This window comes from Somniosus microcephalus, chromosome 20 (assembly GCF_052327205.1).
Source record: "Somniosus microcephalus isolate GS21.2 chromosome 20, FLI_Smic_1.0, whole genome shotgun sequence".
Classification (NCBI taxonomy): Eukaryota; Metazoa; Chordata; class Chondrichthyes; order Squaliformes; family Somniosidae; genus Somniosus; species Somniosus microcephalus.
The window spans coordinates 44,999,967-45,026,103 of NC_141006.1; the positions used below are offsets into that span (position 1 = coordinate 44,999,967).

Here is a 26,137-nt window from a genome sequence, read left to right on the forward strand (position 1 = left end):
TTGCCTTCTCCCAGTGGCTGAAGAGCTCCTCCCAGAGTCGCAATGCGGATTCCGCCCACTAAGGGCCACAATGGACATGATATTCACCACGCGTTAACTACAAGAGAAATGCAGGGAACAGCACCAACTGCTGTACATGGCCTTCTTTGACCTCACAAAGGTCTTCGACACTGTCAACCGTGAGGGATTATGGAATTATCAAATTCAGCTGCCGTCAAAAGTTTGTCACCATCCTCTGCCTGCTTCACGACGACATGCAAGCCGTGATCCTGACCAATGGATCTACCACAGGCACAATTCACGTATGGACCGGGGTCAAGCAAGGCTGTGTCATCGCACCAATGCTCTTCTCAATCTTCCTTGCTGCAATGCTCCATCTCACCCTCAGTAAGCTCCCTGCTGGAGTGGAGCTAATTTACAGAACAAACGGGAAACTGTTCAACCTCCATTGCCTCCAGTCCAGAGCCAAGGTCGTCCCATCCTCTGTCGTCGAATTACAGTATGCAGACGATGCTTGCGTCTGCGCTCACTCGGAGGTCGAACTCCAAACCATCGTAAACACCGTCACCAAAGCATACGAGAGCATAGGCCTTACACTAAACATCCGTAAGAAAAGTCCTCTACCAACCTGCCCCCGCCACACAGTACTGCTCCCCGATTATCAAAATCCACGACAAAGCCTTGGACAACGTGGACCACTTTCCAAAACTGAGGAGCCTACTGTCAACAAGGGCAGATGTTGATGACGAAGTCCAGCACCGCCTTCAGTGTGCCAGTGCAGCTTTCGGTCACCTGAGGAAAAGAGTGTTTGAAGACCAGGACCTCAAACCCAGCACCAAGCTCATGGTCTACAGGGCAGCAGTGATATCTGCCCTCCTGTATGCTTCAGAGACATGGACCATGTACAGCAGGCATCTCAAAGCACTGGAGAGGTACCACCAACGCTGCCTCCGCAAGATCCTGCAAAACCACTGGCAGGATAGGCGCACCAACATCAGTGTTCTCACTCAGGCCAACATCCCCAGCATTGAAGCTTTGACCACGCTCGATCAGCTCCAATGGACGGGCAACATTGTCCGCATAGCCGGTACGAGACTCCCAAAACAAGCGCTCTACTCGGAGCTCCGGCACGGCAAGAGAGCCCCAGGTGGGCAGAGGAAACGCTTCAAGGACACCCTCAAAGCCTCCTTGAAAAAGTGCAACATCCCCACCGACACCTGGGAATCCCTGGCCCAAGACTGCATAAAGTGGAGGAGAAGCATCCGGGAAGGCGCCGAACACCTCGACCTTAGACCTCTTCGCCGGGAGCAAGCGGAAGCCAAGCGCAAGCAGCGGAAGGAGCGCACGTCAACCCAAGCAACCCACCCACCCGCCCCTTCAACCAGCGTCTGCCCCACCCGTGACAGAGACTGTAGGTTCCGCACTGGACTCATCAGTCACCTGAGAACTCATTCTTAGTGTGGAAGCACGTCATCCTCGGTTCTGAGGGACTGCCTAAGAAGAAGAATCTTCCATTAAATATAAAATAATTTTGCTCTGAGTTGTGATAAACACAAACTATGATCTCACCTAATGATTGAGTTAGTAAAGCTTGCATGTAACTGAGACTACAAGGTCCCAGGTTCAATTTCTGGTCATTGCTGATATAATATTGGGATTATAATAAGGGTGTGACAATTGACCTCCCTGGGTTAGGGAGAGGAAAGTCAGCCAGAGTTCCCACTTCCCGCCCTGGGAAGGAATTTTTCCTCTGAGAACGATGTGTAGCAAAATTGTTCATTTGAATGCATTCACAATTTTGTTATACAAAGCATCCTGAAGAAACCTTTCCCCTTGAACACAACCTAGTGCTGTGTGATAAAAAGAGTGTGTATGTGAACATTGGGTGAGAATAGGAGTAGCTCAGTTATAATGCTTCCATGGTTGAACAGCCTGCCAACACCCACTATCTAGGCACACACATGAATGATGGTCTCTGGTGCCCGTTGAACTGGTTCCCACTTTGGGGAGAAGAGGGGAGCAAAGCAAAAAGATCCACAAACTATGCTCTGGTAGCATATGTACTGAACCTGGAACAAGAGATTATTAGCATTATTAGAGTACAGGACACAGAAATGTGTCAATGATTGCAGTTTTAAGAACGATGGTTAATCATTCTTTATTGCTGACCCAATTATTCTTCAATACAACCTGTTAGGATCCTACCCATCGCCTCCCCTTCAACCCTAGAATGAGACAGCAAATTTGTCAGTGTAAGGATACTGTTCCTTCTCATGGAGGTACAGGGCCATCTGCAACCTGAGATACGCACTCAGCAGTCAGCACCATACTTCCTCCTCCCACTGTGGAATCATTTAGACAGAGTAGTAGGGAACACAGATCACACAATTTTTTGTGACGGGGAGCATCAGTGGGCGCACATGCACCTCGCACCATTAGGGGGGAGGAAATTAGCTTATTTTATTTCAACGGTGTCCTACGAGTTCAGTTGGGATATGGTGGAATAAGATAGCAGCAGAGGACTGAATTTATATCTATGGTAGGGCCAAGGGCAAAGGTGCAAAGGTATGGATAGTGTATTGGTCCATTTTATTGGGCCACTTTGTTTGTGCTGTGCGTGCAATAGGCACTTAAGTTGATTAAAGCCGGCCTTACAGCACATCAGGGGTGAAATTTGACTTTGGCGCAAGTGCGAAACAGTCAATAGTGAACTGACAGCCTGGTTACATCCCACCTGATTTTCTTTTCCATTGAAGCTGGCTGCTTTTCATGGGGAAAATGATGAAGGCGTTTGCTCTAGCAGATAAGGCACCTTTTATTTATTCTTTGGATGTGGGTGATGCTGGCAACGTCCTTGCGGTGATGGTGCTCCCATGATGGCGTTAGGCAGGGAACTCTAGGATATTAACCCAGGCATTCATGTATGTGCCTAGAGAGTGGGTGAAGGAACAGTGGTATATGTTTAAGTCAGGATGATGTGTGACTTAGAAGTGAACTTTGCTGCTGTTGTCCTTCTCGGTGGTAGGGTTCTCAGGGGAGGCAGGTATTACCAAAGAAACCTTGCTGAGTTGCTGTAGTGCATCCTACAAATTGTAAGTACTGCAGACACAGTGCACTAGTGATGGAAGGAGTGGCTATTGAGTCCAGAGGCAGGGGCCCCAATTCAGCAAACTGTTCTATCCTGCATGGTGCTGAGCTTCTTGAATATCATCACACTCCTCACTTGAGCCTTGTAGATGAGGGAGCGGGTCTGAGGAGTCAGGAAGTGAGCAGATTACCCAGTCTCTGCCCTGCTCTTGTTGCCATGGTGTTGCTATAGCTGGTCCAGTTAAACTTCTGGTCAAGGATGACTCCTAAAATGTTGTTGGCGATGGACTCGGAAATGACAGATCAAGGGGAGATGACTGGACTTCCTTTTATTCGAGATGGTCATTACTTGGCACTTAAGTGGTGAAGAGAAAGCATTCAGGAAAACAACTAGGACCATATGACAAGTTTGGTCCCAGGTGATCGCTTCAACATTTGCTTCATTGTGGCAGGCATCTGCACTTTCACAACTATCTTTTTATACCAGGATTTGCAATCTCAGTATCAGATGGGCACTAGGACCCAGATGCATCTAAAAAAACATAACCTATCCACATATTGACCTGATAAATTTTAATTTATTGTTATAGTGCCAGAAAAATACATTAATTACCCCAAATCAACTTAGCACACAGCTGTCAATCATTTCCTACCAGTCCTGGGGGGGCACTGACCTGCTTTCCTCCATATGTGCCCCAGTAACCAACCCTGAACTTAATGTTATGTAGAATGACTGAAGTATGTAACAAAGGGATGACAGAAAAATGGACAATGTTTCTGGTTATTAAGACCTTTCAGCGGCAGAAGGAAGACTAACTCTAAACATATTAACCCTTTGTGCTGTGAGAGTCGGCGTATCTGCAACATTTTGTAAACAGTTATGTGTGGTAGCTCCTTCCTTTGGTCTCCGCTGTGCACATCATCTAACAGGTGTCAAAAGAGACGTGCAATTGGGAAAATGACGACGTCACCATTTTTACCAATCCTTTCTGCACTTAAAATGAAACTTAGTTCAAGGATTGAAACGTAAGTGAAATTCACACCGCGATACTTTCCAGGGCAGAACCATCGCAGTGTGGCAGCTCCAATACCTGTCGCTACTCTTGGCTTACCTACAATCCCCAATTCCATGTTACAGCTATTCTGATAACAGCAAGTGTTGCTACAGGTGTGGGGTTTTCCCCAGTAACATTTTTTGCTATAGCATCTTCTTCCTGTCAAGGTTGAGCAGCTCCTGTTTGAAGCTCCTGCCTCCTTTGACTGCAACATGGTTACTGGCGGAACAACGCATGGCCCAACCTGGCCTGTGCCCAGGGGCCCCAGCAAATATGGAGCCCCCGGTAAAACGCTCCATAACGCAAACAAAACTGCATACAACCGCTGGATCTGTTTCATTTAAGCGTAGTATATTGTGATATGATTTGCTTTACTAGTAATGCTGTATGTAAACATTCTAGGGACCTATTACTTCATGCGTTTCACTGTGTGTTTTATGTTTTAATGGAGTGTGGTGGGGATGATTGTGTGGGGGGGGGATTGTGGGGTGGGGGGATTGTGGGGGGGGGATTGTGTGGGGGGGATTGTGAGGGGGGGATTGTGGGGAGGGATTGTGTGGGGGGGGATTGTGAGGAGGGATTGTGGGGGGGGATTGTGTGGGGGGATTGTGGGGGGGGGGATTGTCCGGGGCGGGGGCGGGGGCGGTGGGTGATTGTGGTGGGTGGGGAGAGTGCGGAGGGACCCTGAATATTCTTGGTGCTCGGCCCCTAGAAATCTTAATCCAGTTCTGATCACGGTGACCTCAATCCTTCAGTGCCGTGCGCCGAGTGTGGAAGCTGTCTGTTCAACTTTGCTTCAATGGCCCAGTAATTCCGGTCCCAACGTGTGAGTACGGACGGGGTACTCACGCGTGGGCCCGTTGGAAGTGCCGGATTTCAGCATGCACAGTGCATGCGCGGAAAACCGGCATTTCCTCTCCTCTGAACCAAGGGGTTAAGAGGCGGTTCCCTAGTGACGTTTGAGGCAGCGGGTACGCGTTGAACTTCGTTTTTTTTGACAGGTTTGTCCGTGCGTGAAGGCCTCCACTTTTTACGAATGTAAAAAGCAGACGTAAGGACTTAGTTTTATAAGGTAAGTGGTCTAATAATTAAAGTTAGAATTTTTTTTCCACAGGTTTATTATTTTTAAAGAATTTACAGTAAGGTAAGTTAATTTTTGGACCCGATTTCTTGAAAAAAAAATTTTGGCAGAAATTTGAATAATTGTTTAAATTAGTTTTTTAAAGTTATTAATAGTTAATTTAATTATTGGAATGTTTTTTAAACTTTTATTTAAAGTTTAAGTAGTGTTTTGGGCGCCCGTACTTTTCATGAGTTTGACAGGTCTTATGTCTAACTCATGAATGGACTTTTGCAAACTCCCATTGGTTGCCCAGTGCTCATGTGATCCCAGCCGGCTCATCGCACTAAGTACGCCGCTGGATCACACACGCACAGCGCGCCGGGAGCTGAACCGGGCCACAGACCGGAAATCCAAGCAGGCCCAGTCTTCAAATGTCAGCGCGATATGTAAGTGTAGGTCGGGGGCTTGCACCCACGGGAAGCCCCCGACCCGAATTTCTGGGCCAATGTTTCAGGTTTATTTCCCTGTACTCAAACAGTACATGTAACTGCATAAAGGAGTGTAAAAGCATTTCATTTGAAAGTAGGGTCTATTGTACAGTACCAATAACCTTTCTGAGGAACTATTTAACATTAAACAGTTGACTTCACGCAGCTCTAAATTAATTGCCCCCTCCCCTTCCAGATCAGGTGAAGTGTCGAACTTGCTGGTGAGCCTGTGAAATGGGGCCAGACTGCAAATGGGTGAGAACACACAGCTCAGCCCACCTGAATTCATTCAAAATTGGTATTTTGGTAGACTGTCAGAATTATTACCCTGGCTGCACTTTTTATATTAACTGTACCTTTTTTTAACTGATTTATTCACAAACTGTTGGCACTAGAATTACAATGTTAGTGATTCTGGTACCAATAATTCCAGCTCAGAATTGCAGCTCCTTTAAGGGGATTTTTCACGACTAAGTCTAAAGTTGGATCATTGCATCAATGTTAATAGTAAGAAGGTGAGTTCTTGTTCAGAGCAAGTGTTAAGTTAGAAAACACTGCTCGAGCTTGTGTGAAACTGACCTGACATACAATGCTGATATGTAAGGAAATTCACATTTTGCTTGTGAATACAAACCTACATACTTAAATGAAAATGACATTTTTATTACACACAGAATGGTTCAGGCTTTCAGAGAAATAAATAGGGGGGATGTTAGTGTTTAATAAGTATGCACTTATAGTCAAATCCTGCAACACACAATCCTGCTATAAACGAATTCATGCCAATATCCTGAGGTGCCGATTATTACCAAGTCCCAGTGTTGTATCTTGTGTGAGAAATATTGTGAGGTTTGTACTGGAAATACACACATGACGCACATTTGGTGCAATGCAAATAAGTGGATTCACTGCTGTATATTTCATACTGTATTCTTTCAAAGAGTCCTTCAATATTATGGTGACCTATGTTTCAATTTGTGTCTCATTCATTACACAACCTTTCAATAACTGCTGGTAAACGGAGTTGTTACAAGCATGCTTTAGTGTGATCAACTTTGTAAGTGCCATGGTATGTTTTGTTCACTGATGACCTAGCTTTTAGCTTTAGTCTCATGTTCAAGCTTTGGCCTCATTAGGAATTGAGGACTATAACTTGAAGCCTTATATAAATATATAACAGTCTGTGGCCGCATGCAGCAAGACCTGGACAATACTTAGGCTTGGGCTGATAAGTGCCAAGTAACATTTGTGCCACAAAAGTGTCAAGCAATGACTATCTCCAACAAGAGAGAGTCTAACCACCTCCCCTTGACATTCAATGACATTACCATTGTCGAATCCCCCACCACCAACATCCTGGGGGTCACCATTGACCAGCAACTTAACTGGACCAGCCACATAAATACTGTGGCTACAAGAGCAGGTCAGAGGCTGGGTATTCTGCGGCGAGTGTCTCACCTCCTGACTCCCCAAAGCCTTTCCACCATCTACAAGGCACAAGTCAGGAGTGTGATGGAATACTCTCCACTTGTCTGGATGAGTGCAGCTCCAACAAAACTCAAGAAACTCAACACCATGCAGGACAAAGCAGCCCGCTTGATTGGCCCCCCATTCACCACTTTAAACATTCACTCCCTCCACCGGCGCACTGTGGCTGCAGTGTGTACCATCTACAAGATGCACTGCAGCAACTCACCAAGACTTCTTTGACAGCATCTCCCAAACCCGCGACCTCTACCAGCTAGAAGGACAAAGGCAGCAGGCGCATGGGAACACCACCACCTCCAAGTTCCCCTCCAAGTCACACACCATCCTGACTTGGAAGTATATCGACGATCCTTCATCGTCGCTGGGTCAAAATCCTGGAACTCCCTACCTAACAGCACTGTGGGAGTATCTTCACCACACGGACTGCAGCGGTTCAAGAAGGCAGCTCACCACCACCTTCTCAAGGACAGTTGGGGATGGGCAATAAATGCCGGCCTTGCCAGCGACACCCACATCCTGTGAATGAATAAAAACCATTAATACTGCAGACATTCCAGAATCCAACCTGTTTTTCAGAAGCCACCTAACTCAGAAGCTCTCGAGGCTCCATGTTCTGAAGATAAGGAATGTAACAGAAATAATTTAAGAATGAGAACCGATACATTTGTAGGGTTTGCCGGTGTCAGGTTTACACTGTCCAACTCTATATTTTCCTTTTAGTTGCAGATAAGATCATCTCAATCTCCCAGAGTAAGAGAAACACATAAAGGTGAAAATTAAGCTTGGCTTGTGGGTGAAAAAAAGGTGAAAAATTGGAGGGTTTAAACTATATTTTACGTAGTTTTTGTTCTACAAAATATTGAACAAAGAGGTTTCTTCCTAAGGCCCCTCACCTCCACCCACTCCCCGATATTGTCATGTTAAATTAATCATTACAGCACCAATGGAAACGCACCATTTATCAGTGGCAGTGGAAAAGCAAAAGACAATGTATTCCCATACTACTGTGCACTCACTGTGCTGCATTCCCATATGGTGGACATACCTTGTGCAGGATTTTACCTCCAAACATCTGTACATGTATAAGTCATGTTGACATGTACATTCATGTTTCTGAAACTGTTTTCTTGGTAGATTTTTATCAGTGCACTCTGGTAAGGTTGCTTCTGTCATTGGCTGCTTCTACAGCTTTCATTTGCATCAATGACGACTCCATGATTCTTATCATCACAGCTATCTCCTGCTTGGAGTGTAGGGCTCACCTGAGGGTTCAAGGAAACCCAGTGATAACCTTTCTTTAACAGGATGTGGAGCTCTGCCTCTATAAGCTATAGCACCAGTGACTGACTTGAGAACTGATGAAATCCATTGATGGCTTAAGACACTTCTCTTTGGGCAGTAAGCGGAGTTTCTTTGGCGTCAAGTTAGCTCCAAAATGATAAGCTTGGAGGCGGGAGGTCAGAATCGAGCCACTTCTTTGTGGCAGACTCAACAATCTGACACTTGACCAAGGCAGGTCCACAATACTGTAATGGTCAAGCAGCCAGCCTAGCTCATCGATGGAGGCTGGAGGGGCAGTCTAGGCTTCTTCCCACATGGCGCCGAATAACCCTGCATGACAATGGGCTAATGGATAAAGTGGTCCTAATTGGACAAGCTTCAAGAAGCTTACTAGTAAGATGCATTGCTTTAGTTGGCTAAATTCCAGTAGTATCCCTGTGCACACTTGGGGATCCTAAGTCTTGGCTTTTGCCAGCCTCTCCTAAGTTCTCTGGCCATAAGTAACGTAAGAAGTTAAGATGAGAAAAACTAAGTGGGGAGAGAGTATGCACTCTGTATCAGGCCAACAGAAACTCTATTCATGTGGACTTTTCAATGGTTTGGTTTGGAAGATTCTTAAGCACGATGATGAGGTTCCATACATGACAAAGAAAAGGGGAACTGTTCTGTTGATATTGTGCGGCTGACAATGAATATAAATCCTCTGATGGTGCCTGGGACCCATTGTTTCACGAACCCAGAAGCAGATGTTAGCAGGCTGTTATCTACTGGTTCTTTAAAGGAGATGTGAAGTGCATAGGTGCAATAGAAAGGGGAGAGTGGTACTTGGAGGTTGCGGGTTTCATCTGAGTGCTGTGTCTTGGAGCACCCAGTATAAAGGTGGTTTGACGTTAATGGAATGCTGTTGACTACAGATGCACAGTATCCATTGCCGTCAACAGCACGAATGATCCAAGCTCTGCAGGCCTGATGGAATTGGAAACCCACATTTTCTTGTAAGCTGTCTTCAAACTTAAAGCACAGAGCTAGATTCCCTCCCATATAACAAAGGGAATTGCAGGTCTCTGGGGTTGATTAGGAGGGTGGAATGAGAAAAAATAAAGAGAGTGGCTGTTGCAGATCTTTCCTGGGACCACTTAAAATAATGTGAAAAGGTATAAAAGTGTCTTTTAAGACTGGAGTGTCAGGCAGGACTGAGAATCAGACTTAGACTCACAAGTACCATCCCATAACATGCGTACAGACTGAGACATGCCAAGGTTCTTCTTAGGCAGTCCCTTGGAACCGAGGATGACTTGCTTCCACATTAAAAATGAGTTTGCAGGTGACTGATGAGTCCAATGCAGGACCTACAGTCTCTGTCACAGGTGGGGCAGACGGTGGTTGAAGGGGCGGGTGGGTGGGGTGCTTGGTTGACGTGCACTCCTTGCGCTTGGCTTCCACTTGCTCCCGGCGAAGAGACTCGAAGTGTTCGGCGCCTTCTCGGATGCTTCTCCCGGATGCTGCCAAGGCTACAGCTAGTAGCACAAGGGAGACGGGTTCCGAACAGATAAAGACTTGTGGAACAAACGGACAAATATTGTTCTGCTAACACCGTGAATTAGGAAATGTTTCCATTTTCTAATAGTTGCACTTCCTAATCATCAATATTAGAAAATTCATTTTTGAAGCTTGTATGTGGCAGATTATTTTCAAGTGATTGCGGGTTGTGGCTGCTTGTTCTTACCCAGCTTTTTCAGTGTTTAGTGCTGTAAGGTATTCAAGAAATTATAAATATTGGGCTGCACCCAAGACCATGTCATAAGCTGGAATTGACAGACAAGGGTTCACATCCATTCTCCTCTCCAGCAAGTTCCCTGTAAGCCTTAAATGGTCAGTTGTTAAGTAGAATAAAATAAATTCACACAACTAGAGGACTTTTAATCAAATATCCTCAAGTTTAAAAAGAAAATCTTAATTTTGTTCTACACCTTTTCTTTTATTCGACTACTGAAATGTTGCCAAACTGTAGGGGATCACCCAGCTCCCATTTCTTTCATGGCATCAGATTATTAGCAATTAATCTCTCTGAAGGCTGGAGCCTTGATTTGGAAATAAATATTTTGGGGGCGGGTGGGTGGAGGGCAGGGGTGTGTGAGAGAGGGCCGCCAGGAGTGTGCAGTGAATGGTGAATTGTGACAGGCCAGGATTACCCTGTCACTCTGTGCTTCATTAAACTGGTAATAATAGAGGTATTGTCAATGACCGAGTACTTCTGACCTCGACAATGGGGACAGGCAGCTGACGGTTGCAGCTGTTTCCAAACACACACACACACCCTATCGAGTTCTAATCTGCCATCAACAATGCTATTTAACCGAAAAACTTCAGCGTTTAGAAAAAGAGGCTACTGCTTCGAGACCCAATGAATTTAATGTGTATAATAGAATTAAGGGACACAGTCACACGAGCGTTTAGTTTGACTATTGAATCATTTAGCCTGGCACTCTCTTAAACCAAGTGCCTTCTCCTGGTCTCCATTAACCTGACCTCGAATTTCCTCATCGTTTGTGAATCAAACATATGGTGCTGATTACAAGAGAAATCTAGGCAGCAAAGGCCAAGTATTACTGGTAGAGAAGAGCTGAATCTTTACAAAAAGTAATGAATCAGAGCTGTTAACTGTTTGAAAACTGAAGTTTGTCAGAAATGAACTTGCATCACTTCATTTTACCACTGTAACAGTCTGAAGGGACATAGTAGAGAATAAAGAGTAGAAGTTTTGGATTATGGAATAATAAACCAATCACTATACTAGTAGCCAGTGAATAGCTCATCTTTACTCTAAAATGCTACTTTCCGTTCTGTGCTGAGTCAATTGACATCATCCAGAGCAGCAGTTGAGATGCTCCAATTGTCCTCAGTGGCGCTGGGCTAGCAAGGGAAACAATCAGCCATGGTTCTTACTTCTCATTGCAATCTAGTGACGTCTAGTAGTAAGTGTGCGTGCGGACATTGGGTGACACTGTCTCAGCTCACACTTGATAGTTGGCCACTTGGGCGAGGTAATGGAGGGCTGCCGGCCCCCAGAGCACCGTATCCCAGAAGAGTTAGCACCTTCAGAATAGGAAAGAACACTAGAACAAAACAAGAAATGCGGCTTTATTCTGCTGAAAAGGTTATTCTAGTTGGGGCTGCTTGAAGTAAGGTCCTTGGAGTTCCACCTACATGCACAGTGACACAAATCATTTTTCTTCATGCAACACAGAGATTGCTACATTTCACAGTAAACCAAACCAGAGGCAGTGAATTCACATATGGTAGCCAACATGGAATATGTATGTAGATTATTAGCACAGGAAAGATACATTGATGTAGAAAGCACTTCATGGTAATTTAGTAATGGAGCTAATGAGGTTGACTGAACTGCCTTGTCTAAAATAGTTAGATTTTTCCACCTTCACCATTCAGAAGCTTGTTTTATTCATTTTGACAAATATTTTTCTGCCAACACTGTGAATTAGGAGATGCTTCCATTTTGTAATGGTTGCAATTCCTAATAGCCAATACAGACAAGAAATGCATTTTTGAAACTTGTGTGTGGCTGGTTATTTATGTAGTTATTTTCAAGTGATTGAGAGTTGCGGCTGTTTGTTCTCCCCCAGACTTTTCAGTGTTTGGTGCTGTCAGGTTCAGGAAAGTAAAAACATTGGGCTGCACCCAGGACCATGTTCCCACCTTCACCATTCAGCTCCTTGTTTGAAGCTCTCACTCACTTTCACCCCTTTGTTCCTGTTCTGAAGGTGTTGAATCTTGCTGGGCAAAGTGGCCATCAACATGTGAGACTTGGAGTAGGAAGGCTGGGCAAATCATCCAACACACTGGCTCTGAGGCCAATTGTCATGCCCCAACTGCCACCCTGGCTGAGATCAACTAACTTAACATGAACTGGAAATCAAACCTGGGACCATCTCGGTCTGTATAACTCAACTACTTAATAAATACAATCCCCGAACCATTGGGGAAACCTCGTTGTTTCATTTGTAACACTCGTCAGCTCATCTTGAATAAGGCTGAAAAATTATGAATATATTCTATGTTTTTGAAGGAAATTGTACTTTGTGTGTGCACTTACAGAGCTGAATTAGCTAGTGCCATCTCTGTGATGAGCCTTCTCAAGTCAACAGAGATCAGAAAGTAGAAACATCGGCCCTATTTTTATAATTAGTGAGAAATTTGCTAATGACTGTTTAAATGATCCTCTCACTGGATGATACGATGTGATGCAGTGATAGCGGGCACCTTATTTGTCAAATATTAAAACCCATAATGTTGGAGACATTGGCGGATGGATAAAAATAAACAGGTTAACACATCTGTTGAAATAGCAGACCGAGGAATAGAGTCAATGCTTAAAGCAATCGTCCGCTAGTATCGCCGCTAGATAGTTCCAGCCTCAAGTCTATAAATTATTAATTGACCAAAAAAAAGGCTGATTGTGTTTGCAGGGTGCTGATAATCACGATTTAAGAATTAGTTGTCAGATTCAGTTAGCGTCAGACATTAAGGGATTAAGTTTTCTGTCCATTGGAAATTTCTTGGAAAATAATTGTAAATTCAAAAATAGCCACCATCAACTACATGTAAATAGATTGGAATAATGGCTTTCACATTTTGCTGTTTTAATTCAAAACAGTCAAAGAAACTCGCATCAATCATTAATCTGATTCTAGATTCATACGAATAACAACAGTAATAATCAGAGAAGCACAATTTGCACAAAGTCTACAGATACAACACAACTCTTCATAATGTGCAAGGAAAACAGATTGATTGCCACTTAGCACGACACTCACAAACTGCTACTAATATCTTCAAAGGGTTAAACCTTCGAGGGATAGACATGCTATGCAACTTCTCTCTTTTTTTCCATCACAGAATAGATGAAAATTACAAATCATACTTGGCATAATATTAAAAGCCTTGGTGACCTGTTTAAATTATCACAGATACGCTTGTTAAGTTCTTGTTATGCGTAAATGCCTTTGCAGCCCTCAAAGGAAGAAAACCTCTTGGATGGGGTTTTAGGAATATTAGTACACATGCTCCAATAACCATGGATGCTTTTTAGTCAGATTACAATGAGGTAAAGCTACTATTTTTTGATAAATGCGAGCTCAAATGTAGTGTTAACTTCAAAAATAATGAGAAATTTGTAACTTAAGTGAGTGAAATGTGATCCATATGGAGTTTTTGGGGTAGATATTCATTTTGGGTGTAGCGCAAAACGGGTGCTATCGTATCAGGCGTCTGTACGCCCCGCCCAATATCGAGTTCCACTGACTTCAATAGAACTGAATATCAAGCCGGGCAAGCAACAGGCGGCTGTTTCTTGTATATAAAATTGTAATTGTCATTCACATTGCAACAGTCGTTCACTTTAATAATTGAGTAATCAAATCTTATTTCACAGGAGTATGAAAGTTTTAAATTTCTGATAATGTTTCCTGTTTTTGACCCATTTTATGCGTTCAACACACAAAATGATAAGCGTATCTTTAAGATGGTGTTGTTGCATCTGCAAAGTCACAAGCCCATAGGAGTGACTTAGTAAGAGGAAACAATGGGGTAGATTATCGTTCTCACTGCCTAGGTAGTAATGTGGTGGGGTGAATTGCTCACCCTTTATAGAATATGCATTATTTGCATTCTATTGATTTCAATGGAATGAAGATCAGTCAGGTTCTATAAAGGCCTTTTTAACCAATCTGCCAGATTACACCACAGACCATGAAGGTGAAAATCTACCATGTATTTAATGTTTAATATTTAACAATTGATTTTCACTACTAAATACTGACTATATACCCATAAATGGCAGCTTTATTTACAGAATTAAATCAGAAAATAGTGCAAATCCAAGCGTTAACATTTTGGGAGCGACCAAGTTCTGATGAAAGGTCCCACCGTAATATTAACCTATCTGTCTTTTTCAGATGCTGATTAACCTACTGTTCATTTGCATTTTTTTTATAACAGCCCTCTGTGGCGGAACCACCAGAGGATTATGGACAATTGTATATAATTCCTTTTACAGCAATGTAGTACAGCTGGGGGCTGCACCTTTAATGTATCTGTTAACTGTACTGGGGCTTCTTTCCTGTACTCCGCGTGATGACGTCATGCCGTCCGTCACGTGATCTCTCAACGGTGGGAAGAACATCATGACGTCAGAGCTCGGAACCTTCTAGCAGTAGAGCTCGGAACCTGCTAGCAGTTGAGCTCGGAACCTGCTAGCAGTTGAGCTCAGAACCTTCTAGCAGTTTCCAGAGAGGCTTTCAAGCAGACCAGACCTATTTGCATTGTATCCTACAGTTTCCTGTACAGCTTCGTTTGTTCATTAAATTTTATTGTTTTTGATTTTCTGAGTCGATTTCAATTCTTCGGCTAGGAACCCCAGTTCCTACATTGGTGACCCCGATTTCTTCGAACAATTTTCGTTGAAGTTACATCATGGACACGAACGCCGTCACCCTCAAACTGCCGCAATTTTGGGAGCAACAACCAGCCGCATGGTTTTTCCAGGCGGAAGCCCAATTTGCAATCTGGGGAGTAGCAGCGGATTCGACCCGTTATTATTACATGGTCTCCACCCTCGACAGCGCCATGGCCTCGCGGGTCGTCAGCCTCCTTGAGAGTCCACCGAACGATGGCAAGTACGAAGCTTTAAAAGCACGTTTACAGCAGGTTTTCGGTCTGTCCAAGTCAGAGCGCGCTCGCAGACTTATCTCCATGCCCGGCCTCGGGGACTCAAAACCCTCAGAGCTCATGAGCCAAATGCTCACGCTTTTGGGCTCGGAATCGCAATGTTTTCTGTTCCGCAAGCTGTTTCTCTGTCAACTACCAGAGCCAGTACAGACGGCCTTGGCCAATTCCGCGATCACGGATTGAGCTGAACTCGCCGCGGAAGCGGATAAAATATTCACCGTCTCACAACAATCTTGTGCAGCCACGAGGCGCCCATCCCCCACAAGAGCGAATCCGACTCCTCCTCCTGCAGGCTGGTGTGCATACCACGCTCGTTTCGGCGCGAAGGCCAGAAATTGCTGCCCGCCCTGCAGTTTCTCACCAAAAAAAAAACCTACCTCAAACCAGCAGTTTCTGAGAAGATCAATAAGACCTAAGGGACGCGCTGGAGTTGTGACGGCCGTCGGGTCCGCAGGGAAACTCCTATACATTACAGACTCTCTGTCAGGGCGACGTTTTCTCTGTGATACTGGCTCCCAGTGCAGTATCCTACCAGTGTCGAAGCTAGATCTTCAATGCGGCGGTCAAGGTCCCCCCCTCGAGGCAGCCAATGGTGCGGCCATTCGCACGTTCGGAAAGCGTAGGGTCCAGTTGAGTTTTGGCGGCGAACGTTTTGTTTGGGAGTTCATCACGGCGAAAGTCTCACAGGCCATCCTGGGGGCAGATTTCTTCTGCGCAAACGGGTTTCTCGTCGACGTCTGACACTGCCGGCTAATCAGTGCCTCCACTTTTCACTCGGTCCCCTGCCACCGAAGCACCGCGATGTCTTGGTCAGTTGCCTGTGCAGTCCCATCTCCAAATGAGTTCTCTCGTCTTCTCAGTGAGTTCCCTGAGCTCACCAGGCCCACATTTTCTTCTTCAGTCGCGAGGCACGGTGTGGCGCACCACATTACCATGACAGGATCCCCCGTTTATGCAAGAGCTCGAAGGCTGGAATCCGGGAAACTCACGGCCGCCAAGGCGGAGTTCCATACAATGGAACGCCTGGGTATTATTCGACGTTCGAATAGTCCTTGGTCCTCGCCATTACACATTGTTCCTAAGCCGGGTGGCGGATGGCGACCATGCAGCGACTACAGACGCCTGAATGAGGCTACCACACCGGATCGGTACCCAATTCCTCACATTCAGGATTTTTCGGCCCATCTGGCAGGGAATTCCATCTTTTCCAAAGTAGACCTCGTCCGAGGCTATCAACAAGTGCCCGTGCATCCTCAGGACACCCCCAAAACTGCCGTCATCACACCTTTCGGGCTCTTTGAGTTCCTTCGTATGCTGTTTGGGCTGAAGAATGCAGCGCAAGCCTTCCAACGTCTCATGGATTCTGTGTTGCGCGATCTGCCGTTCATCTTCGTCTACCTAGACGACATCCTTATTGCCGGTAACAGCACGAAAGAACACATTACGCACTTGCGTACCCTTTTTTCTCATCTCAGCCAACATGGCCTTATTATCAACCCGGCCAAGTGCCAGTTTGGGTTGCACAGCATTGATTTCCTGGGACACAGAATCACCTCAGAAGGCGCCGTCCCGCTGGCCACGAAGGTGGAAGCAGTCACCTCGTTCCCTCTTCCTCAGACCGTCAGGGCCCTCCAGGAATTTCTAGGAATGGTCAATTTTTATCATCGGTTCGTCCCCAAGGCGGCATTGTTGATGCAACCTTTGTACGAGGCCCTCAGAGGTAAATCGGGCAAAGACCCGATCGATTGGACACCCCAGATGGACCAGGCTTTCCTCGACACTAAGAACGCTTTGGCTGCTGCAGCCATGTTGGCACATCCCCTTCCGGGCGCAACCATTGCCCTTACCACTGACGCATCTGATTATGCCATCGGGGCAGTACAGGAGCAGTGGGTCGACGGCACATGGCAACCACTGGCTTTCTTCAGCCGCCAATTGCGGAAGAACGAACGCAAGTATGGTACTTTTGATAGGGAGTTGTTGGCATTGTTTCTGGTCATCCGCCATTTTCGCTTCCTACTGGAAGGACGCCCATTCACGGCTTTTGTAGACCACAAGCCACTTACTTTTGTGATGGCCAAGACAGCGGAACCATGGTCGGCACGGCAACCTCCAAGTCCTGCTTGCCCATCACTCTTGCCCTTGCTAACCTTTTGTTGGAACCTGATGATCTAACACCTCCCATTAAAATTCTCATCCCTCCCTATCTCTGTAACTTCCTCCAGTACTACAACCCAGTACTCCAACTTTGGCCTCATGCATTCCCTACCCCCTGCCTCAACAGTGGTGGCTGTACCTTCAGTCATCTAGTTCCCATGCTTTGAAATTCCCCCCTTAAGCTTCTCTGCCTTCCTCTCTTCCTAAAAACCCACTTTGACCAAGCTTTTAGTCATCCCTCCTAATGGCTCAGTGTCCATTTTGTCTGATTATGCCACTGGGACATTTTTCTAGGTTAAAGGTGCTATGTAAATGCAAGTTGTTATTGCACATAGTGAGGCCTGGAGTCTGGGTTCACATTGGATACTGTAGTGTGATTATGTGTGTGATGGATGCTAAAGGCTGCAACAGTCACCTGCAAGAAAAGTGAATACAGGTGAATAAAGACTCTGGCTATAGCCTTGTACATTAGTGGACTTTGTCTCATGTTCCAGCATGAAATCAGTGTGATCACATTACTGATACATTGTGATCACCATTGACATTATTGCTGCCTTGCTAGTTGTGCCACTGGATATTAAAGTATAACACATTTCTGTAAAATTCAACCTTCAAGTGTTTCGTTCCATATAAAGAAAGAACTTGTATTTATAGGCCTAGAAATTCGGTTGTTTGCACCAGCGATTAACGCCTAAAGAGCCTGAGAATTGGGGCGTTACCCAATGTTCGGGTGGGCGCAGTGAATATTGCGCCACCTCCCATATTGAGTATTGTTTTAGCGCCGGCGCTAACTCTTTGCGCACGCCCGCGGGCGCAGGCAGATCATGACGTCATTTCAGTGTGCAACGCCTTTTTGGCGCCCCGGACCGGATATTGGGTGGCGCCCGGAATCTTTGCGCCTAGCGCTGTTAGTGACAGTTCAATGGAACGCTACCAGGCCCTTCTTGTAGTCGGGGGGCGCTATTTAAAGGGGACAGCTCTAGTATAAAAGCTGCAGCCACTTGGCCTGTTCATTGTGATCGTTGCTGGAGAGAGTTGGTGAGCTACTGTGGAGCAGATTTTTGGGAATTTAGTCTTAGACTACTTGGGACCTTCAAACCTGTCTGGAGCAGCTGGAGCGCTACACCTAACAGCGTTTGGACCGACTGGCATCGGTATGGGAGCTGCTTTGGATGGCAACGTCCTCATGGCCGGACACTGTGAAGGGGCAGAGAGACGGCGGGAGAGAGGGCCGGGATTGGCCAGAAGGAGGAGGGGCAATGGAGGTCGGCCAATCCGAGGGTACGCTGCGAGGGTATTCAGGCAGCAGGTCTCATACCTTGCAATGTCAGAGGAGCAGTGTGTGCGAAGGCTCCGATTCGGGAAGGCGGTTGTAACTGAGCTGTGCCACCTGCTTGCTCAGGATCTGCAGCCGCGTCTACGGTGCAGGACCTCTCTGTCGGTGTCCGTTAAAGTGACTGTTGCCCTCAATTTCTATGCCACCGGATCCTTTCAGGCAGCCACTGGGGACATTGCGAATATCTCTCAGTTTGCAGTCCATTGTTGCATCCGGCAAGTCACAGCTGCCCTTTATAGACGAAGGCGTCAATTCATCAACTTCCCTCTGAGCCTGGAGAAGCAGGCGGAGCGCGCGCAGGGCTTCGCTGCTATTGCGGACTTCCCCATGGTGCAGGGGGCGATTGATTGCACACACGTGGCTTTGCGGGCGCCATTGCTCAATCCTGAGGACTTCCGCAACCGCAAGGGGTTCCACTCCCTCAATGTGCAGCTGGTCTGTGACCACCGCCAAATGATCATGGCAGTCAACGCCCAATTCCCAGGGAGCAGCCACGATGCCTTCATCCTGCGGCAGACCTCAGTTTGTGACCTTTTTGAGGGGCCGGCTCACCCACGAGGCTGGTTCTTGGGGACAAGGGCTATCCTCTCTGCCCATGGCTCATGACACCACTCCGTTTGGCCACCACCCCAGCAGAAGAGCTGTACAACAGCAGCCATCAGGCGACCAGGAACATTGTAGAGCACATTATTGGTGTGCTCAAACAGCGTTTCCGCTGTCTGGACCATTCGGGGGGAGCCCTGCAGTACTTGCCGGAGCAAGTGGGTCACATCGTCGTCGTCTGCTGCATGCTCCACAACTTGGCGATTCGACGCACCCAGCCAATGCCAGCTGTCCCTCAAGGTCCAGCAGAGCAGGCGGACGAGGAGGAGGAGGAGGAGGATGAGCAGGCGGACGAGGAGGAGGAGGAGGAGCATGCGGACGAGGAGGAGGAGAAGGAGTGTTATGTTCATTAATAAATAGACATTCTTATTATGAACACAGCTAGCTTTTGCTAGTTACTTTTATTGAGCACATGTGGACTTGTACAGCATCTTGTAGAGGCTTCCATCTTGACTGCTGCCTTGTGGGTAGCCTAGTGCCTCATGGGTAATGTAGTCTTAATATCATACAGCTGGGTAGTGTAGTCTTATACATACAGGATTCGACGCACCCAGCCAATGCCAGCTGTCCCTCAAGGTCCAGCAGAGCAGGCGGACGAGGAGGAGGAGGAGGAGGACGAGCAGGCGGACAAGGAGGAGGAGGAGGAGCATGCAGACGAGGAGGAGAAGGAGGAGGAGGAGGAGGAAGATGGGAGGGCTCCTGCAAGTGGAAGGGCCATCCGTCAGAGGCTCATCAGGACTCGGTTCCAGGCCCCTCTGGCGGAATGATGGGTGTCATTCGTCCTGCGCACTGCGGATCTTTGAAAGGCTCTGAAGGCCAGCATGACTGTAAATAGTTACGTGTACCATTGCAAATTAAAACTTTTCTTTATTGTCACAAAAGTCCTTCCTTCCAGCATAACAACGTCATGTCAACAGAAACCATAACTAACAAAATAACAGTTAACTCTTCGGCAAAGCCACAAAACTAAACAAACCATTTCCAACTATCACAACAGGTGAGGGAGTCCTTCAATTTGGCCAAAGAAACGTCTCTGCACCTCCCTCTACTGCTGGCCCCTTGATGGAGAACGACTTCTCTTTCGCGGTCGGCCCCTTCCCTCCCTGCTGCTCCTACGTAATTGAACCCCAGTGGCGGGGTCAAGGCTGGGGGAAGCCTGCTGACTGTCTGGAAGCGCAGAAGCCCCTGAGGGATGGCCTGGCCGACCTCTGGTCTTGGAGGGTGCGGAAGCTGGCTGCTTGATCTGAGCATGGCTGGAAGCAGTGTGCCCTGCAGGTGGTGGCAGCTGCACTGCAGACGTACCAGCGGTGGCATGAGCAATGGTCACCTGCCGAGAGAGGACACCTGCACCATGGTCGGACGACACACTGGCTCTCTGAGGGGACCGGTTCGGCTCAACCGCCACAATCGCCTGCTCTACTGATTCCTGGCCTTGTATGGTACTGGAAGGGCCCGGGGTGATCCTAGCTGATGCAGATAGGGTGGCTGCAGTGAGAGTTCGCGTTGCCTCAATCTGGGTGTGGACGAGGCCAGCAAGTGACTGCGTGGCAGCAGTGAGGACCTGTGTGGCAGGTGCCAGTGCTTCGGAGAAGCCCTGGACAGTTCTTTCCATTGCTTCGGACAAGGCCGGAGCAGTCCATTCCACTGCCTCGGACAAGCCCTGGACAGACCTTTCCAGGGATTGTCCGAGGCTCTGAACAGTCCTTTCCATTGCAGCCTTGAAGCCCTGGACAGTCCTCTCCATAGCAGCCTCGAAGCCCTGGACAGTCCTCTCCATTGCTGCTCCAAAGTCCAACACACTCTTTGCCAGTGTTTCTATCGACTGAGGCATCCTCCCCACTGCAGCCATCAGCTCAGTGTGCCTGAGCCGGGCCTGGGTGCTCATTTCAGCAAGGCTACGCACCTCCTCTGCACTCTGTGCAGCAGCTATCACTCCCTGCCTTGCCCTCCGGGGAGCCGGTGGCCGAACTTGCCTACCCCCCCCACGCTGCTGCATGCCGCTTGTTCTGGCAACTGGCTCATCACCAGAGCCCCCCCCCTCCCCTCCAGGGAACTACTATCCCCAGTCTGCAGATGTGTACGCTCCCCTGAAGTTGGAACGGATGCTCCGGCTTCCTCCTGATCCTCGCCTCCGGAGGCACTGGCACTGGCAGCTTCAGGGCGCAGATCCCGAGTTGGTGCTGCAGCATCTGAAAGCAGGGAGGTGGAAGAGTGGCTTTAGCAAAAGGTCAGGTTGGCGGCAAGGCATGCCAGATTGCGGCAAGGCTCTGACATGGCTGCACACTGAGAAAGCATGCTGGCGGGGGGACCAAGTGGAAGGAGAGAGCTGAAAAAGGTGAGAGCCTTACCCTCGCTGTCGAGAAGGGGGTCGGCAGCTGCAGTGGTAACAGGACCACTCAGACGTCCTCCAAGAATCTGGTGCACTCTCCTCGAGATCCGTGAGAGTGACCACTTGTGGAGGTCCGCCACCGGTTCGACACTGGTCCTTTCGGATCATCGCCAGCTTGGACTGCAGGGGAAAGAAGGGGAAGTTCTGTTATTAATAATAATAATAATAATCAACTTTATTGTCATTGTTAGTGCACAAGTGCAGTACAACGAAATGTAGGCTTGCGGCTCCCAAGAGTGTACATTTAGATTAAGACATTTAAACATTCAACATTCATTTGGCTTGTAATACATTAACATAAACATAATAAAGTGCATTGGCAGATGTGCAGGCTTTAGAGTTTATTTGTGGAGTTCAGTAGGATGACAGCCCTGGGACAGAAGCTGTTCCTAAATCTGGTCGTTCGGGTGCGAATGCATCTGTAGCGTCTCCCAGATGGCAGGAGGGCGAACAGACTGTGGCTGGGGTGGGTAGGGTCTTTGATGATGGTCCGTGACCTCCGTAAACAGCGTTTCTGGTATATGTGCTCTATGGTCGGTAGCCGAGTACCGGTAATGCGTTGGGCAGTTTTGACTACCCGCTGCAGGGCTTTCCGGTCATAGTAGCTACAGCTGCCATACCATACTGTGATACAGTTCGTCAGGATGCTCTCCATTGTGCAGCAGTAAAAGTTAGAGAGGATCAGGGGTGACAGGTTACATCCCTTCAGCCTCCTTAGGAAATATAGGCGCTGCTGGGCCTTCTTCACCAGAGAGGAGGTATTGAGGGACCAGGAGAGGTCTTCCGTGATGTGGACTCCGAGGAACTTAAAGCTGTCCACCCTTTCCACCACAGCCCCATGGATGTGGATGGGGGTGTGACTTCCGCCTTTAGACTTCCTGAAGTCCACAATGATTTCTTTGGTTTTCTTGATGTTGAGGGCCAGGTTGCCTTGAGAGATCATCTCATGCCCCCCATGGTGTAAGAGCCCTTACATGATGCCTTGAGAGAGCATCTCTTGCCCCCCATGGTGCAAGAGCCCTTACATGATGCCTTGAGTCAAATGTGCATGTGTGTGCCCAGAAAGGGCCATGGGTGCTTGCTGACAGATGGCCATTGGGGCATCATGGCAAGAGGGTGCGCGAAGTCAGGTGCAGATGGAGGGAATCAGAAGTTTGCATAAACAACACTCACCCTAACGACCCGAGTGAGGTCGTTGAATTTCTTCCTGCACTGAACAGGGCTCCTGGTCGCCATGCTGCTGGAGTTGACCCTCTGAGAAACATCCCTCCAAGCTCGGCGGTAATCCTTTTGATTTGGCCTCCTGCCATTGTCAGGATACAGAACATCTCGACGGCGCTCCACTGCGGACACCAACTCCTCCAGAGCCTCAGTGCTGAAGCGCTCTGCTCTCTGTCTCACCTTCTCCATCCTGACCAAGTTTTTTGCGCCAGAGAAGGAAGAGCGCCGATTCTGAGGCCTACAGGGCGTTGAGTGTGGAAGCTGAGGCTGACTGACCCACCCCTTTAAGAGCCGGCCGGCGCCTGGAAGTCTTGTGGTTATCGGTAATTGAGATCACCTGCGCTGTGCCTGTCCGCGCCGATATTGGGTAGCGCCGGAAGTTTTGCGCCTTAGGAGGCCCGTGCAACGTCTGAATTCGCGCCTCAATCCCCTTTGGGGGCGATGCGACCCAATATCGCGCCAGGCGGCGATAAGTTTCGTCTGGCTATAAACTTTGCGCAGCGCCAGTTCTAACGCCTCAAGCGGGGCTATACCCAATTTCTAGGCCATAGTGTCTCCCAAAGCATCTTACAACCAATGAATTACTTTTGAATTACAGTCACTGTTGGTGCGTAGGCTAATGCCACAGCCAATAAAGGGAATTTTAGTAAACATGGGTAAAAATAGCAGTTAAGAGGATGCATATTTTAAATATATATATATTATTTTGATGCTTCTGGGGGTCAATTGCATCGCATCTTTGGCCACCACACGGTACCTTTCAGAATTTGAGTTGCTCTATAATCACAGCTAAGATTTTCCAATATTTCTGTCATTAAATTTATTAAGGAAATAAACTTTTCTGAATCCTTCCTTTTGTTGATTAGACCAATGCAGAAAGATAAAACTATTCCCAATCTGAAAATTCAGCGGCTACTCCATTGCACTGTAATATCACAGTAGGAAGAAAATCTCAAGCACAGGATGGATACTCCCAATTGGTTGACATTACACAATAAAGTTGTAATTAAATCAGTTCCAGTGTCTTCATATCTTTCGAGACAGATTAAAATGCATAGAGACAGAAAATGCTGGAAATACTCAGCAGGTCAGGCAGCGTCTGTGGAGAGAGAAACAGAGTTAACGTTACGTGAATTCTGTTTCACTCTCCACAGATGCTGCCTGACCTGCTGAGTATTTCCAGCATTTTCTGTTTTTATTTCAGATTTCCAGCATCCGCAGTATTTCGCTTTTGTAAAATGTATAGAGGTGTAGGAACTGGGGTTCCTAGCCGAAGAATTGAGATCGACTCAGAAAATCAAAAACAATAACATTTAATGAACAAACGAAGCTGTACAGGAAACTGTAGGATACAATGCAAATAGGTCTGGTCTGCTTGAAAGCCTCTCTGGAAACTGCTAGAAGGTTCCGAGCTCAACTGCTATCAGGTTCCAAGCACAACTGCTAGCAGGTTCCGAGCTCAACTGCTAGAAGGTTCCGAGCTCTGACGTCATCACGTCATCACGTTCTTCCCGCCGTTGAGAGATCACGTGACGGACGGCATGACGTCATCACGCGGAGTACAGGAAAGAAGCCCTAGTACAGTTAAGATACATTAAAGGTGCAGCCCCCAGCTGTACTACATTGCTATAAAAGGAATTATATACAATTGTCCATAATCCTCTGGTGGTTCTGCCACATGCGCCCCCCCAGAATTGCTTTTAACAGAGAAGGTAAGGCGAGAAGGGGGTCTGACGAGTCTGTCCGACTGACTGCGATACCCCGGTAGCTGGAACGGAGCGCTAGAAGACGAAATGGCCGTTGGCTCTGGCTGGGATGAAGCCGCAGGCGGAGGAGAAGAAGAGGCCGGCTGTGGTTGACCCGGTGAGGCGGGCACTGGCGACTCGGCGGATGACTGTGGCTGTACTGGACCGGCAGTCGACGGTGGACGACCACGACGAGGCAGCTGAGCGGTGACGACTGGTTCGCTCAGATCCAGATGCACCGGTTTCAACCGGTCGATGGAAACGTGGTCAGGCTTACCGCCGACGTCGACTGTGAAGGACTTGTCACCTGACGAGATGACGCAGAACGGACCTGTGTAAGGCGGTTTGAGCAGGTTTTTGCGAGCATCCTGCCGAATGAACACGTATTCTGCGCTCTTAAGATCCACCGGGACATGGGAGCGCTGCAGGTCATGATGCGACGTAGGCACTGGGATGAAATTCCTAGCCGCTTCCTGGTGGCTGACGAGCTGGGGACCAGGGTTCCGTGTGAGGAGGAAGAAAATTGCCAGGCACTCTGAGTGGTTGGCCGTAAACCAGCTCTGCTGAAGAAGAATGCAGGTTGTCCTTAGACGCCGTGTGAAGACCTAGCAGCACCCAAGGGAGCCTGTCCACCCAACTAGGCCCACGGAGACTAGCACGCAGTGCGGCTTTAAGTGACCTGTGGAATCTTTCACACAGACCGTTCACCTGATGAAGGCTCTGGAGATGTCTGCCGCTGTGGTGGCAACCAAAGGAATTGCCTCTGGCCACCTGGTGGTGCGGTCTACCATGGTAAGGAGGTGAGTGTACCCGCGAGAGGAGAGGAAGGGAGAGGACCAACCAGGTCCACGTGCACATGGTCGAATCGACGCTCTGGAACCGGAAAAGTGGCGACTGGGGCCTTAACATGGCGTTGTATCTTGGACTTCTGGCAACTCACGCAGGTACTGGTCCAGTCACGGACGTCGAGATGCATGCCCTTCCAGACAAATTTCTTTGCCATGAGTCATTGTGATGCTCTCATGCCAGGGTGTGACAACTCGTGGATAGTGTCGAAAATTCTCCTGCGCCATTCGACTGGAACGATTGGACGTGGGATGCCCATCGAGATGTCACACAGGAGTGTGGTCCCTGCGGCCTGGAAACTGACATCAGCCACTTGTAAGCTGGAAGGTGCGGTCCGGTATGCCTGCACTTCAGGGTCTGCCTTCTGTTCTTTTGCCAAACCAACATAGTCGACTCCCAGGTGTACTGCGTGGAGCTGGGCACGGGAGAGACAATCCGCCACCAGGTTGTCTTTGCCCGAGACATGTTGTATGTCGGTTGTAAATTCAGATATGTACGTAAGATGACGTTGTTGTGTATGTAACCTGTTCCACCTTAAGAGAACTTAAGCCTGGTCCACCTTAAGAAAGGTACTACTTTCTTTGGCTGCTGTATACGTAATACCGGTGGTGACCACACCGGTATATAAGCA

General features: G+C 47.7%; 1 long non-coding RNA gene across 1 annotated transcript; it reads left to right on the forward strand.

The window, feature by feature from the left end:
* Positions 1–4,919: 4,919 nt before the first annotated feature.
* Positions 4,920–14,861, forward strand: LOC147103187 (uncharacterized). Its single transcript, XR_015072910.1, has 2 exons — positions 4,920–5,214; positions 12,245–14,861. It is a non-coding gene; the product is annotated as an uncharacterized LOC147103187 (long non-coding RNA).
* Positions 14,862–26,137: the final 11,276 nt, after the last annotated feature.